The 14,341-nt window shown below is 43.2% G+C and overlaps 1 protein-coding gene across 4 annotated transcripts in view; it reads left to right on the top strand.

Annotated features, from left to right (window-relative positions):
- The first annotated feature begins 5,612 nt into the window (after positions 1 to 5,612).
- Positions 5,613 to 14,341, top strand: part of CALD1 (caldesmon 1) — a 266,015-nt gene continuing 257,286 nt past the window's right edge. For all 4 annotated transcript variants that reach the window (XM_073621277.1, XM_073621276.1, XM_073621272.1 and 1 more), the window contains exon 1: positions 5,613 to 5,771. The gene's annotated coding sequence lies outside the window, so the exon portion shown is untranslated. The remainder of the gene's footprint in view (positions 5,772 to 14,341) is intronic.

Here is a 14,341-nt window from a genome sequence, read left to right as displayed (position 1 = left end):
GAGAAAAGTGAGTGTAGTCTTTCGTTCGTGGATGCATAATTCTCCATATATCAACCAGTTGGGATTCGTGTAGGCGTTTACGTATGAACAACAATTGTTTATGTGGGATGTTAGTTCTACCTCTAGACATATCTATGGCAGGTTCCAATTGGGTATTAAAATCTCCAGCCAGGAGAACGCACCCACGTGCAAAGTCTCTAAGTTTTTTAAGTGTGGAGGCAATGAAGCCAGCTTGGTCACGGTTGGGAGCATATATAGTTGCTAGGGTACAAGGCATACTACCCAGGGTGCCTCTAATGAACAGAAAACGCCCAAGTGGATCACATAACATGGTTTCGGACGTGAAGGAGGTGCCCCTGCGGAACCCAATGGCCACTCCTTTAGCTTTATGTACATCCGATCCTGGAGGAAAACGATGTCTCCCCGCAGGCGACCCAGCTCCCTATATAAATTGTGCCTCTATCCCGGGGCATACAGCCCCCGTACATTAAAAGAGACCTGAGGAATCGGACCTGAGGCAGGGAGGAAGAAGTTGAGAGGAGAAAGGGCAGGGGGAGAGGGGGAAAGAAAAGTAAAGAAGTTATAAGAATAAAAGAAAAGGACAATCAAAATCCAATAGTAAAAGAAACTTAGACCATTCGGGGGGGGTGGTCAAAAAGTGCACGCATAAAACTGCGGTGCATGGTGGGGCACACGAGTGGCCCAGCCCCCCCATACCCGTCACCCAAATATGAGCAGGAGCATGGGGACGCAGGCCCCCACAGCACCCCAAAAACAGGGGAGTGAAGGTCTCCGTGCATATGCACATGGTCACTGAGATTGGTGTGGGCGTCGTCGGGCTGCCCCGGCGCCGACATCAAAACATCACTGTGACAGACCTAGCCGGGAAAGAGACTTTTGGAGGGGACTGTATGCTAGCCTCTTGCCGATCAATCGGGGGCCCTTGCATTTGGGGGAACGGTGATCTTTGTGAGCTGTATGCCTGGGGACCCTTGAGGTGGTATTACTGTGGATTCGGGTCCTGGTCCCCCAGGACACACAGACTCTGGGGTCCCTGGATTTGCCATATTGGAATAGTGGCTGATTCATAATGCTGGGACAGATACTGTTAGGAGATGCTGATGTAAATTCCAACACCTGTCTGTCTATTGTCTGCTAAAATGTGTATTGTAAATAAGTCTACTATGGGATCTAAGAGTCATTAGATCCCCATTGTTATTTGTGTTAATTAACTCTGCTATTGTGTGAAGAAGAGTCTATGTTGATTGTGATAATGTTGATTGGATTTTCTGAACTACAAGACGGCCAGTCTGGCCTAACGGTCATGTCTGAGTCATCTAGGCTGTCTAAAGGGATTAGTTAATTAGCTCATGTTAATTAGGTTAATTAGGTTACAGCTGTATTGTTAGAGTAATATGAGCAGGAGGTCTGCACCTCCACTTTTTGTGTATAAAAGCCTGTATTTTGCAATAAAAGAGAGATTCCTGTTTGAACTTACATACAGCCTGCCTGGTGTTTGTTCTGAGCTATCACAACTGGGTTAGAACGGCACATAGCTGTAGTTCTAATCCCGGAACATTGGATGACCGAACCATCAGACGTTGCAATCTGATTCAATAGCTGCAGAGGAGTGTCGGGAGAGTGGAATCGAGCGAGCAAGGGGCTCGTTACAATCACAAAGTGAGAATTGCAAATAGCAAGGCACTTAAAGTGCATCATTACACCTTAACCCAGTCGTGGTAGGCCATACGACTGGATGCCCGGAGTATAAAACATAAAACACGTAGGAGCATAAAAACATATATGAAATCAAACAAAACTAGGGCCTGACATTAGACTGCTATGGCGACGCCATGCAGACAGGTAACTTAAGGCCTAAACAACAACCTTCCGATTCTGTACTATTACCAAAGTGTAAAGGACCTAGTAACAGTCAGAAGAGATCCGGGTGGGACAGGTGTAAAGTGGACAAAGAGCTTGAGCCATCCAACTTGATGGGTCAACCCAATTCGGGTGAACCTCCAGAGGCAGAAGAGCGATGTTTACGGTCAACTTTTTTGCCATCTTGTTTCGGCGTTAGTGGGCAGAGGTGGGATGTGATCCTGCCAACCAGGAAGCTCCGGCGGAGATATGTTAACATGCAGAATTTTTCCAGTTCCTCAGGAAATCAGAGAATCGCTGTCTTACCATCTTTGTTAGCGATCAGTGCAGCCGGAAAACCCCATCTGTATTTAATCGAGGCGGCTCGCAATTTCTCCATCAAGGGGCACAGAGCCCTGCGGCGCTCCAGAGTCTCCCTAGCAAGGTCTGGGAAAAAAGATAACATGGCGCCATCAAAGTCCAGCGAGGCAGCATCTCTAGCTTTTTTCATAATGAGTTCTTTTTTCTCATAATAGTGAATCCTGCAAATTACATCGCGAGGGACATCTGAAGAGAGATTACGAGGGCGAAAGGCCCTGTGCACTCGATCTATTTTCAATGGGTGGTCAACAGCCTGGCCCAGTAAGCCACTGAAGATCCCCCGGACGGAGGGGAGAAGATCCTCATCCCCAGTCGCCTCTGGCAGACCTCTAATCCGGATATTATTCTGCCTGTTGCGGTTTTCCTGGTCCTCGATTTTATACAATGCCATTCTATGAGCTATAGTGAGTTCGCGGGTTGAAGTTTGTAGGTGTCTTATGGCCACCGCGTGGCGGTCAAGGCGCTGCTCTGTCTCCTCTACCCTCTCTAAGACGTGTGAGAGGTCGGCGCGCACTGCAGACACTTCCTTTTTAATGGCACGTTCAAGGCCTAACAGCATGGAAGCCAGTTCAGACTTAGTCGATAGTTCGCTTACCAGAGCCGCAACTCCCGAATGTCTGGGGGAGTTCTCCTCTCCCTCCGAGCCAGCCGAGGATACTGGAGAGCGGTGTCTGTGTTCAGGCCTGTGTCGGGGGGGGAGCCTGTACCGGAGCTCACACCACCAGGAGAGCGGCCTAGGTCGTCCATGTCCGCCGGATCGTCTGGTTCTGCGGCTAGGAACTGTTTAATCGATCCCACAGCAGCTCCTTTCTTGGGCAGAGGCTTGCCAGATCTCTTCCGCATCTTTATGAGGTGGATGGGAGCGAGCAGATTAGTGAGAGTGCTGAAAATAATGTGTCGGCACCGGAGCACGAGAGAGACACGTCCTCACCGCTGTATAGCCAAGCCACGCCCGGAAGCCTCTTCTAAAGATGATGCACAAGGAAGCCCGCAAACAGTTTGCTGAAGACAAGCAAACTAAGGACATGGATTACTGGAACCATAACCTGTGGTCTGATGAGACCAAGATAAACTTATTTGGTTCAGATGGTGTCAATTGTGTGTGGCGGCAACCAGGTGAGGAGTACAAAGACAAGTGAGTCTTGCCTACAGTCAAGCATGGTGGTGGGAGTGTCATGGTCTCGGGCTGCATGAGTGCTGCCAGCACTGGGGAGCTACAGTTCATTGAGGGAACCATGAATGCCAGCATGTACTGTGACATACTAAAGCATAGCATGATCCCCTCTCTTCGGACACTGGGCCGTAGGGCAGTATTCCAACATGATAACAACCCCAGACACACCTCCAAGGCGACCACTGCCTTGCTAAAGAAGCTATGGGTAAAGATGATGGACTAGCCAAGCATGTCTCCAGACCTAAACCCTATTGAGCATCTGTGGGGCATCCTCCAACGGAAAGGTGGAGGAGCGCAAGGTCTCTCACATCCACCAGCTCCGTGATGTCGTCATGGAGGAGTAGAAGAAGACTCCAGTGGCAACCTGTAAAGCTTTGGTGAACTCCATGCCCAAGAGGGTTAAGGCAGTTCTGGAAAATAATGGTGGACACACAAACTATTGACACTTTGGGCCCAATTTGGACATTTTCACTTTTGTTGCCAGCGGTTTAGACATTAATGGCTGTGTGTTGAGTGATTTTGAGGGGACATCACATTTACACTGTTATACAAGCTGTACACTCACTACTTTACATTGTAGCAAAGTGTAATTTCTTCAGTGCTGTCACATGAAAAGATATAATAAAATATTTACAAAAATGTGAGGGGTCTACTCACTTTTGGGAGATACTGTATGTTTCCTGCCTTCCTAGGCTGTTGTTTATTATATATTTTCTTGTTTGAAGAACACATGTTTATCTGAATAATTATTGTCCTAATTTTTTATGTACTCTTATGCAGACCCCCCAACATTTTGAGATGGGAATGAGGGACACTTACTAGCAAATGTATGTAGACATATGACACGCTCCCTGCCACACCCCCTTAAAGGAGAATTAACAAAAAAAAAGGTTAATTAAATCCACAAGGGACTTTTTTACCACTACTATTCCTTTATATTGGCTTTTAAAATTTACAAATGCAGCAATTTAGAAATTGGATGAAAGGTTTAGCACTGGGAAACACTTTTTGAAAGATAAAAAGTGCATTTTATATACAACTATATAGATCAGACCAAAATGAGAGACAAATGAGGAGGAATGAGGGACAGAGGGACATTGCTCCAAATCAAGGACAGTCCCTCGAAATCAGGGACAGTTGAGAGCTATGCTTATGTTGCACTGGTGATAAACTGAGATTCTATTTTAGCTGTTGGCAACATCTCTATTTTCTGTACTTGATATTTTCAAAACAAATATTGGAAAATTAAAACTTATATGAGATCTTTTATTTATTTTTTTAGCAGACTTTGTTCACCTAAGATATTATACTCTTAATTTATTGGGTCCCTTAAAAAATCCTTTTTTTTTTTTTAAACCTAAAGACTTATTACCCTCTGATAATCTACCATGTAAGTACAGTATATGTATTCTGTCGGAAAGAGGATTAACTTTTATCCGGGACACCCCGGTCCTTATAAACAAATGTCATATTAGTCCCAAACATTGGATATGAATGATTTCTCCCATTGTACAGTAGTGGGACAGTAGTTACAAGCCTACACACAGACACCTATTGGGACAGCAGCCAATCGCATGACATTACAATACTGTTCTTTTCCTGTACTGCTCGAAGGCAGACAAGCCTACGAAAAGCCCTTTTTTTTTTTTTTTTTTTTTTTTTTTTAATAGGCCATAGACGCCAGGGGCAACATGTGGCTTTAATTTAAACCAAAGGAACAATTCCGCTCCTACATTTTTCCTCCTCTCCCTCCTCTACCTATAGATCTATGTTTATCGATGCCCCTTTGTTTCGGCCGATTGCATTTCTAAACTTTGCCAAAAAGTTGCTTCGGAGTTCCACGAGACATCCAATTTTTTTTTTTTTTGTAGGATTAAGATTTCTTATGATCTCCTCTCGACAGTGGATTTACTTACAGAGGCCGTGGAAAGCATAACCAAAAAAGGACATGTTAGAGCTTTTGGCAGGCTGTTCAAATTTGGTTTTGCGATGAGGGCTGACTCTGAGCATGCTTAGGGAATGACAAGCATTTTTCTACACTCAAGCTAAAACCCACCTTTTTTTCTTTTTTTTTTTTTTTTCTTGCTACACAAAACCCATTGGCTGCCTGTTGGACTAGGCTGAGGACAATGACTGTTACTGGCTGCCAGTTGTAAACATAGGGGATAAGGATTCATTTTGTGCAAGTCCTATTTTTTTTTTTTCTTTCTCTTTTCGGGGAGTGGCTAACAAAAAAAAGTCTGAGAATTTAATTCAATAGAGCTGTGTTTTAAGCAACTCCTGTGTCGTTTTTTTCTCTTCTCTTTCCAAAGCAGCCAGTGACTTCCTTCCAGCTGCAAACGTTTCATCGTAAGAGGTAAGACAATTGAATTTCTTCTACTGTCAAATTCACGTTTGTTTTTTAAAGTGATGCAACAGACAAGTTCTTTACATTGTTCTTTTTTATTATTTTAGATTTGGTTTATTTTATGCATCTTTAATATTCCAGTTTTCAAGGAATGTAACATGTATGAGGTTGCCGGGCAATTCTATCATCTTCAAATTCTTGAAATTCTTCTTCTTTTTTTTACTTTTTTTTTTTTTTGTTGTTGTTTCTTTTTTGTGTATCCAGTTTAATTTGCAATTTGCAACCATTCAGATGCCAATTTTTATCAGCAATCAGCATTTATAACAAGGATTGATTGTTTTTGATTGGTTGCAATATTTTTTGTGTATCTTGATGTTGCAGTTTGCGGGTCTCTTTGTGCATCCTGGTGCAAATTTAATAGAAAGCTCCAAGCAACCAATCAGATGTAATTTTTTATCAACCATGAGCCACTAAAACAAAGACTGATGGTTTCTGATTGGTTGCCATGGGTTAGTGCATAACACAGTGCTCAGGAGTACATAACTGTCTATAATTTCCTTTATGCAATGCATTTGTTCCAATATTTTTTAATCATATGTATGTCTTCTGCATCATGCTTTTACATTTTTGACGTCGCTGCAAAAATCTATTTGGCATTGAAAAATATAAGCCATGTCTGGTTCTTGTGGCTCATTGTCTGCAAAACAAGCAGATGGATAATAAAATTTTATTTTTCACCCCATGCCATAAGAAACTGATAAAGAAGAAGGTGTTGTCCACAGCTACCAATCAGAGTGCAGTAATCATTTTTTTGATGCAGCTTTGAGGATATAAGCTCACACCTGATTGGATGTTATGAGATATAGTCCTGTATTACAATGCACCAGATTACTATGAATCAGCTTTAAAACTGAATCTGAGGAGGGCAGGGAGCAGTGTAGCATTTAATTAGAATTAATCTCTCACTGATCTGATTAAAATGAATGATCTGATTGGTTGTTATGGGTCATTGTGCTCATGACCATATATTTTTCACTGCTCCACTGAATAAGAAAAAGTTCTCAGTTTTAAAAAGACATTATCCTAAGTGAATAATTAACTACACTATGGGGGAGATTTACTAATACTGGAGCGTGCAAAATCTAATGCAGCTCTGCATAGAAACCAATCAGCGTCCAGATTTTATTGTCAAAGTTTAATTGAACAAGCTGCGGTTAGAAGCTGATTGGCTACCATGCACAGCTGTACCAGTTTCTGATGCTCCAGATTTAGTAAATTCCCTCCATGCATGCTGTTTAATATACATTTTCTGCCTGTGGAAGGTTGCTTAGATAAAGGTAAAATTGTGTAACATTTTCCAGTTATCATGTGTGTTCCTTGTATTGTTTGAAGCAGCCCTGGCTCTTGTATAGTCATCCTTAAAGTATCACTCCACCCAAAAAAGACATTTAGGTTTTGGGTAGTGTTGAGTTATCTTGTGGTTTCATACATATCTTAAGGACTAATGCACTAAGATCTTCCCACCATTATTCCCAACTACATTGTGGGTCTTCTCTTTCTTCTGCAGCAGGGGTGAGCCCTCTCCTTCTGGTACATTCTTCAATCCCAAGTAAGACCTAGCAATTCTTGTGTAGCGATTTCACCAGCCCCTTAGAAATATAAGACACTGGAAAACTCCACCAAAACTGCCAAACTCCTTGTTACCTTGCAGGGTCTCCCTTAAGCCACCATGACGTGCACACACCCAGCTGAGACTCTATTTTTACATGCCACTTCAGCACTCCAGGAATCATGAGGCAGCCTTGGGCAGCCGGGAGACTGGAGCTGCAAGGAGACATCCTTAGGACATACATGCACACTATATTTCCAGGCTGTGGGGAGACTGGGGCTGTGAGGAGACTTCATTGGGGCATGCATGCACACTATGTTCTTGGCAGCGGGGAGACTGGGGCTGTGAGGAGTAAGGAGATAGCCTTAGGGCACACCTTTGGCAGTGGGAGAATGGGGCTAAGAGGTAGATATCCTTAGGGTATGCATGGACATGCATGTTCCCAGCATCAGAGAGACAAGGGCTGTGAAGAGATGGCTTTAGGGCACCCATATACACTATGTTCTTGGCAGTGGGGGGACTGTTACTGGAAGGAGACATCCTTAGCCTTAAGACACACATGTGCGCTCTATTCTTGGGCTGCGGGGAGGCTGAGGCTGCAAGGAGACATCCTTAGGACACTCATGCGCACTATGTTCTTGCGCTGTGGGGAGACTGGTGCTGGGATAGAGGCTGTGAGGAGATGGCCTTAATTCACACCTGTGGCATAGGGAGATGGGGCTGCGAGGAGATGGCCTTAGGGTATGCACACTCTGTGTGATGGCCTTAGGGTATGCACACTCTGTTCAGCATTTCAGGAATCATGGGACATGTAGTCCCAAATTTTATATCAAACCCACTTGAAAAGTGTGTGCTTCCAATTTGAAAGTTCATGAAAGTGAAGGGGAAAGGGAAACAGCACAGAGATCCTATGAGAAACATTTGTTCTTCGTGCAAAAAGATTTTATTATACAGCTAGTTTTGGGAAGTTAAAGGAAGAACTGGATTTTTTACTGAGGGTTTAATACTGTTTGAAAGTGACCCTGCCACTTCTAAATAATCTACAATTCTCTGCAATAGAAGATGTCTTATACTCACTTCTCCATTGGCCCGTGTCTCCCATCTTTCCTTTTACATTGTTGCATGGACACTCCCTGAAGTATTGAATGCCTGGAGGCTGGAACACTGAAAAGGAAGAGAGTAACTAGACATGGGCTGTCAAAAAGTTAAAGTGATTGTAAAGGCTAAAGGTTTTTTAGCTTCATGCATTCTATTCATTAAGGTAAAAAAAAAAATCTTCTGTGTGCTGCTCCCCCTACAGCCCCTCCATTATACTCACCTGAGCCCCATCCCAATCCAGCGATGTGCACGGGAGCCTTGGCTGTCCCAGGTCTTTCTCTCCTCATTGGCTGAGACACAGCAGCAGGAGCCATTGGCTCCCACTGTTGTCAATCACAGCCAGTGAGCCAGGAAAGAGCAGGGGGTGGGGGCGAACTGTGGCTCTATGGGGTTAATTTACTAAAGGCAAATAGACTGTACACTCTGCAAGAGCAGTTGCTCCAGAGCTTAGTAAATAAGGTAAAACTTCACTTTGCAAAGAATACCGAAACACGTGCAAGGAAAATAAAACGAACATAATTTTTGCTTGCACATGATTGGATGATGGAAGTCAACAGAGCTTCTGCTCATTTACTAAGCTCTGGAGCAACTGCTTTTTCAGAGTGCAACTGCGCTTGCAAAGTGCAAAGTCTATTTGCCTTTAGTAAATAGAGCGAGGCTTGGGAGCGGACACACACCAGTGCCCTCATAGCAAGCGGCTATTGGGGTACTGGTCAAGGGGGAGGAGCCAGTAGTGCTGGAGAGGGACCCGAGAAGAGAATCTGGGCTACTCTGTGCAAATCCATTGCACATAGCAGGTAAGTATAACATGTTTGTTATTAAAGCGGTTGTATACCCAGAAGAATTTAAAAAACCTATAAGGCAAAGGCATAATGAGCTAATATGCACCCCATACTAGCTCATTATGAAATACTTACCTTAGAAGGAAGTCCTCCACATCGTCTCCCGGTCACCGAAAATGGAGCTGGCATTTTGCCTCTGCGATTCTTCCGGGTTCGCGGCTCCGGCGCTGTGAGTGGCCAGAGCTGCGATGATGTCACTCCCGCGCATGCACGCAGGAGTCTTCTTTCCAGCAAGGAGCCCTGATTTTCCGGCAGCATCCGCCTGACCTTCAGAGCGCATGCGCCGCTGACATCAGCGGCTGCATGCAAGGTCAATATCTCCTAAACCGTATAGGTTTAGGAGATATTAATTTTACATACAGGTAAGCCTTATTATAGGCTTACCTGTAGGTAAAAATGTGCTAAAGGGGTATACAACCACTTTGAAAAAAAAGAAAATAAAGTTTCATGAGAAACTTCAGATCAAGAGAGCTGGGCTGACCTTTTAATTCTATAAACCATTGCCAAGAACAAGCTGCTGTAACAACCAGTTACCAATAAAACTTCAGTTTAATGTAATCAAGCTGGTGAAAGATGAATTCTGATTGGTTTATAATTACAGTGTTTTGCACTAAATAAGCCTGATGTGTTTATTGGCTTTGTAAACTATTAGTTTTTCGGGATGTAGAAATCATTGGGTGGGTCCTTACAGAGGAATAGGACTATCATTGTGTCATGCACTTATTCCAAGAAGACAGGAAACAAGCATGCAGAAGCCCACTGAGACATGCTGAGACAGCTCATGCCAGGAACAGTCTAGATGCTGGAGAGAGATAGGACTGGCAGGATAGAGTTTCTGGTTAGACAGCCTCAATCCTGTGCAAGGAATGACAACAAGAACTGATAACCTTTGACTGAAGTTCTCTTATCGCTCTATATTTTGTTTGATCTCCATAAAACTCCCTCTCGGTTGGCATGTCTCTGTGTATAAACTGTATATCATAAATCTATCACAATTACTTTATGATATTCTTCTGTTTATATAGCGTGTTGGGCTGTGTATACACTGGCCTATTTAAGGAATATTCCATGCACAAGACATTCTAGGTACAAACATTATTGCTAAAAAAGGATTTTAGGAATTGATGTCAGTTAAAATTGTTAACCAACTTGATTACTTTAAAAAAAATGTAATCAATACAAATGATCAGTATTATTATTCAAAAAAGCTCCACCTTTTCTTATTAAAAAGCCATCCCTGAGCTCCAGTCCAGTAACTTTGCCTAGGCTGAGATGATGTCATCAGTCTGCTGCAGGCAGGAGGAAGCATTTCCTCAGCCTCTCCTCTCTAAACTACGGCCCTCCAGTTGTTCAGGAACTACAATTCCCATCATGCCTAATCATGTCTGTCAATGTCAGAGTTTTACAATGCCTCGTGGGACCTGTAGTTCCGCAACAGCTGAAGGGCCGTAGTTTGGAGATCCCTTGACTATCCTACAATAGTGCAACTTTGTAGCAAGTCATAAGGTGAGCGTCTTCAGCGGGGGGGTAATCTGTTTCAATAATCTGCATAGGCACCAGGATTAACATGATTGTGTCATCGCTGACCTGGTATCTCAGTCCAGAAAGTAGGTGTGACTCTGGATGATGCCTGATCAAAGATGGTGCCACACGTCTGAAGGGAAAAGCAGATGAAGGGGTTGGTCAGAGGGAGTACCGGAAATATCAAGTGTTAGAATGCGTGCACTGAACATGAAAAAATATATCTGATGCTAGGTTCACCTAACTAGCAACACACTTTACAGTCTGATTGTACAATCTCTTTTATATTTAACATCTACTGTATATAGTGCAAAAGATATGCTCTTACACTGCAAACAAGTACAGTGTAAAGTGTCAGGCAAGGTTTAACCATTTCAATACTGGGCACTTTCACTCCCTTCCTGCCCAGGCCAATTTTTAACTGTTAGAACTGTCGCACTTTGAATGACAATTGCGCAGTCATGCAACACTGTACCCATAATAAAATTGTTATAATTTTTTTTAAACAGATAGAGCTTTCTTTTGGTGGTATTTAATCACCGCTGGATTTTTTTAATTAAACAAAAATTTATTTAAAAAAAAAATGTTAAAATTTTGAAAAAAAAAAAAGCAAAAACGTTTTTCTTAGTTTATGTTATAAAATTTTGCAAATAAGTAATTTTTCTTCTTCACTTATGTGCGCTGATGAGGTTGCAGTCATGAGCACTGATGAGGTTGCAGTGATGGGCACTGATGAGTCTGCACTGATGTGCACTGATGAGGCGGCACTAATAGGCATTGATGAGAAGGAACTGAAGAGACGGCACTGATAGGTGGCACTGATAGGCGGCACAGATGGGCACTGATAAGCTGCACTGATGGACACTGATTTGCACAGATGGGGCTACACTGATCATCAGGGCACTGATGATCAGTGTAAACAATGTACTGACTTCCTTGCCAGTTATTGCCAATCCTTTCCCCACACAGACACAGCGCGTGAGGCACGGACCACGATAACCAGCAAGGGGGTACGCAGAAGGCTGGGTTCTGGGAGGATTTCCATGAACGCCCTCCCAGAACTGGAGGAATGTGCTGTAGCCGTCATTAGGCTATAGCACGGTTGGGAAGTAGTTAAAGGCTGGTACATGCAAGCCGAATATCAGTCGGTATTGTCTGGTTCAACATTCGGCCAGTGTGTACAACAGTCTGTCTGACAGAAGCCGATCTAGTGACCAACTTCTGTCGAACGGGCATGCTGGAAGGCTGCCAGCGCTGATCAGTGTGATAAAGGTACAAGGGGGGAGATTGCCACACTAACATTGCTTAGTTAGTATGGCAATCTCTCTTTTTTTTTTTCATTCAGCCCGCTGGGTTGAACGAAAAAAAAAACTTCAAGTGTGTACCTAGCCTAAAGCAGGTCATACGCTAGCAGAATTTCCTCCAGAAAGTTTTCGTTTTCTGAATGTTTGTTCGATTTTCTAATGGTTGGTTAGGTCAAATGAACCTTTGTTGAATAGCTTATTCCATTCATATAAAAAAATGAATGTTAAAAACAATTTTTTTAATGTTTAGGTACTTTTGAACAGCTTTCGTCAAGTCTGTGTTGCCATTATCAAAATTACTGAAGAGATTTTCTTACGAACGTTCATTCAAAAATCTAGCCAGCCTTAACGTCCCATAGACCCATAAACATAAAATCATTGTTGCCCAATCAGGCTAATCGTTTTCAGATTGAGAATCTTTGGCATGTTGAAGGATTTTCTGAACAGAGTAGACACCACCAGGACAACCAGCCATGGGGAAAGATCTGCCAGTCTCTTGTTGAGTGTTTATGTTTATGTCAAGTCGTAAAGTGGTCCTGGCTTCCTGCCATCACCTCATGTTTATGGCTGTCTTTGGCTTGTCATTTTAAATTTTCTTGTTTGATGTGGAAACCTTGATTCTGCTTTTGCACTTTATTAAACGGCCATCAAACTGTATCTTGTAGCCTCCCTGGCGGTTTTCCCGAGTGTGGCTCGGGGTTAAAATTCAGGACCATTAGCGGTAACCCCGAGCCACACTCGGGATCGCATTGCAGGATCCTGGGGCGGCGTTACTTACCTTGTCCCCGGGATCCTGCGATGTCCCCCGCAGTGTCCGAGGGCTCCGTCCTCCTCCGAAGCCTCTCCGTGCCAGGCTCCGTTCCCTGCGAGCGGCGCGACGCACGGGGGCGGAGCCTGGCGGCAAATTCAAAAAACTGTCAAAATCATAACACATACAGTACTGTAATCTTACAGATTACAGTACTGTATGAAATGATTTCACATCCCTTTTGTCCCCAGTGCTTTGGCCCATGCCCTGCATGCAGTTTTACATGATATACACTGTTCTTTCTGCCTGGAAACTGGAGATTGTTCATAGCAACCAAAAAGTGTCCCTTTACGTCAAAAGTGGCTTTAGACCAGCTAGAAAACAGCAATAGTAAATTAGAACACTTGCAGAATTGAGCGATAGTGAATTGTGGGGAAATTTATTTTATTACTATTTTTTTTAATTTTTTTTAATTATTTATTTTTATTTATTATATTATAATTTATGTTTTTGTGTTTCAAACTTTATCATACCCGGGATATCTACTAGACTCTGGTTTGGATAGATTTAAGTATGTTATTGTTAAGATTTACAGACCTACAATATAAAACGCCAAATTTCCATGCAAAATAATGGTACCGCTTTCAGCACCTAAAATCCTAAATAATCATACCGCCAGGGAGGTTAAAGAGCAAACTTTTTTGTTTGCTTCGGAGAAGAGTGGTAAGGAGTTAGAGACCCCGCCAAGTTTTCTTTTGCTGTCTGTGTTCTGTTGGGGAGATCCCCACTTACTTCCTGTTCCAGAGAAAAACAGGAAGTAAGAGAAAATCTCTCTGAAATTAGGAGAAATCCACTAAGAGGTGTCATTATGCCCATCTCACCTCTTGAGCTTCCCATTATGTTCTGTTCCAGTAACAATGGTCTCCAGGACAAATAGAAAAAGTGAATTTCACAAGCCTACCTTGGCATTTATAAACCTGAGATTTTGGTGCAAATGGCGGTGGTAGGGTAATGGGACATGTTATGGATAACAAACGTTACAATAAACAGGCAATCATTTCAATACACAAGCAGTGACAATAACTGGTGCCCAGTTTGCCTTCATCCCTTTCCCTTTACGCGAGGCCTCTAGTCCAAAAGCAGGCTCTAGTTTTATCTCCTCCTTGCCACAAACAGTGCCTAGAAGGGGAATCTGGAGGGGGAGAGAACATAGCCCTCGGCCCAACTGTTTCTGGTGGTAAACATAGCCAGGGCCCTAGAACTATGATGTAGCAAAATGTTACTGTCTGCATCCTGTCTACTGTGATGCCCAAGCCAACCTGAAGATCAAATTTCAGCAGCTTGGTGAGGCCAGACTTCCAAAAGCTGACCAGCTAGCATATTACAACTCTTGGCACTTTAAGTGTCAATCTCCCTTGTCCCCCGCAGCACGTACTGCTTCATCTGACCAGCTTCAA

This window comes from Aquarana catesbeiana, linkage group LG03 (genome assembly GCF_042186555.1).
Source record: "Aquarana catesbeiana isolate 2022-GZ linkage group LG03, ASM4218655v1, whole genome shotgun sequence".
NCBI classification, from domain to species: domain Eukaryota; kingdom Metazoa; phylum Chordata; class Amphibia; order Anura; family Ranidae; genus Aquarana; species Aquarana catesbeiana.
Note: the sequence above shows the minus strand (reverse complement) of the source record. Positions and strands in the feature narration are given on the sequence as shown.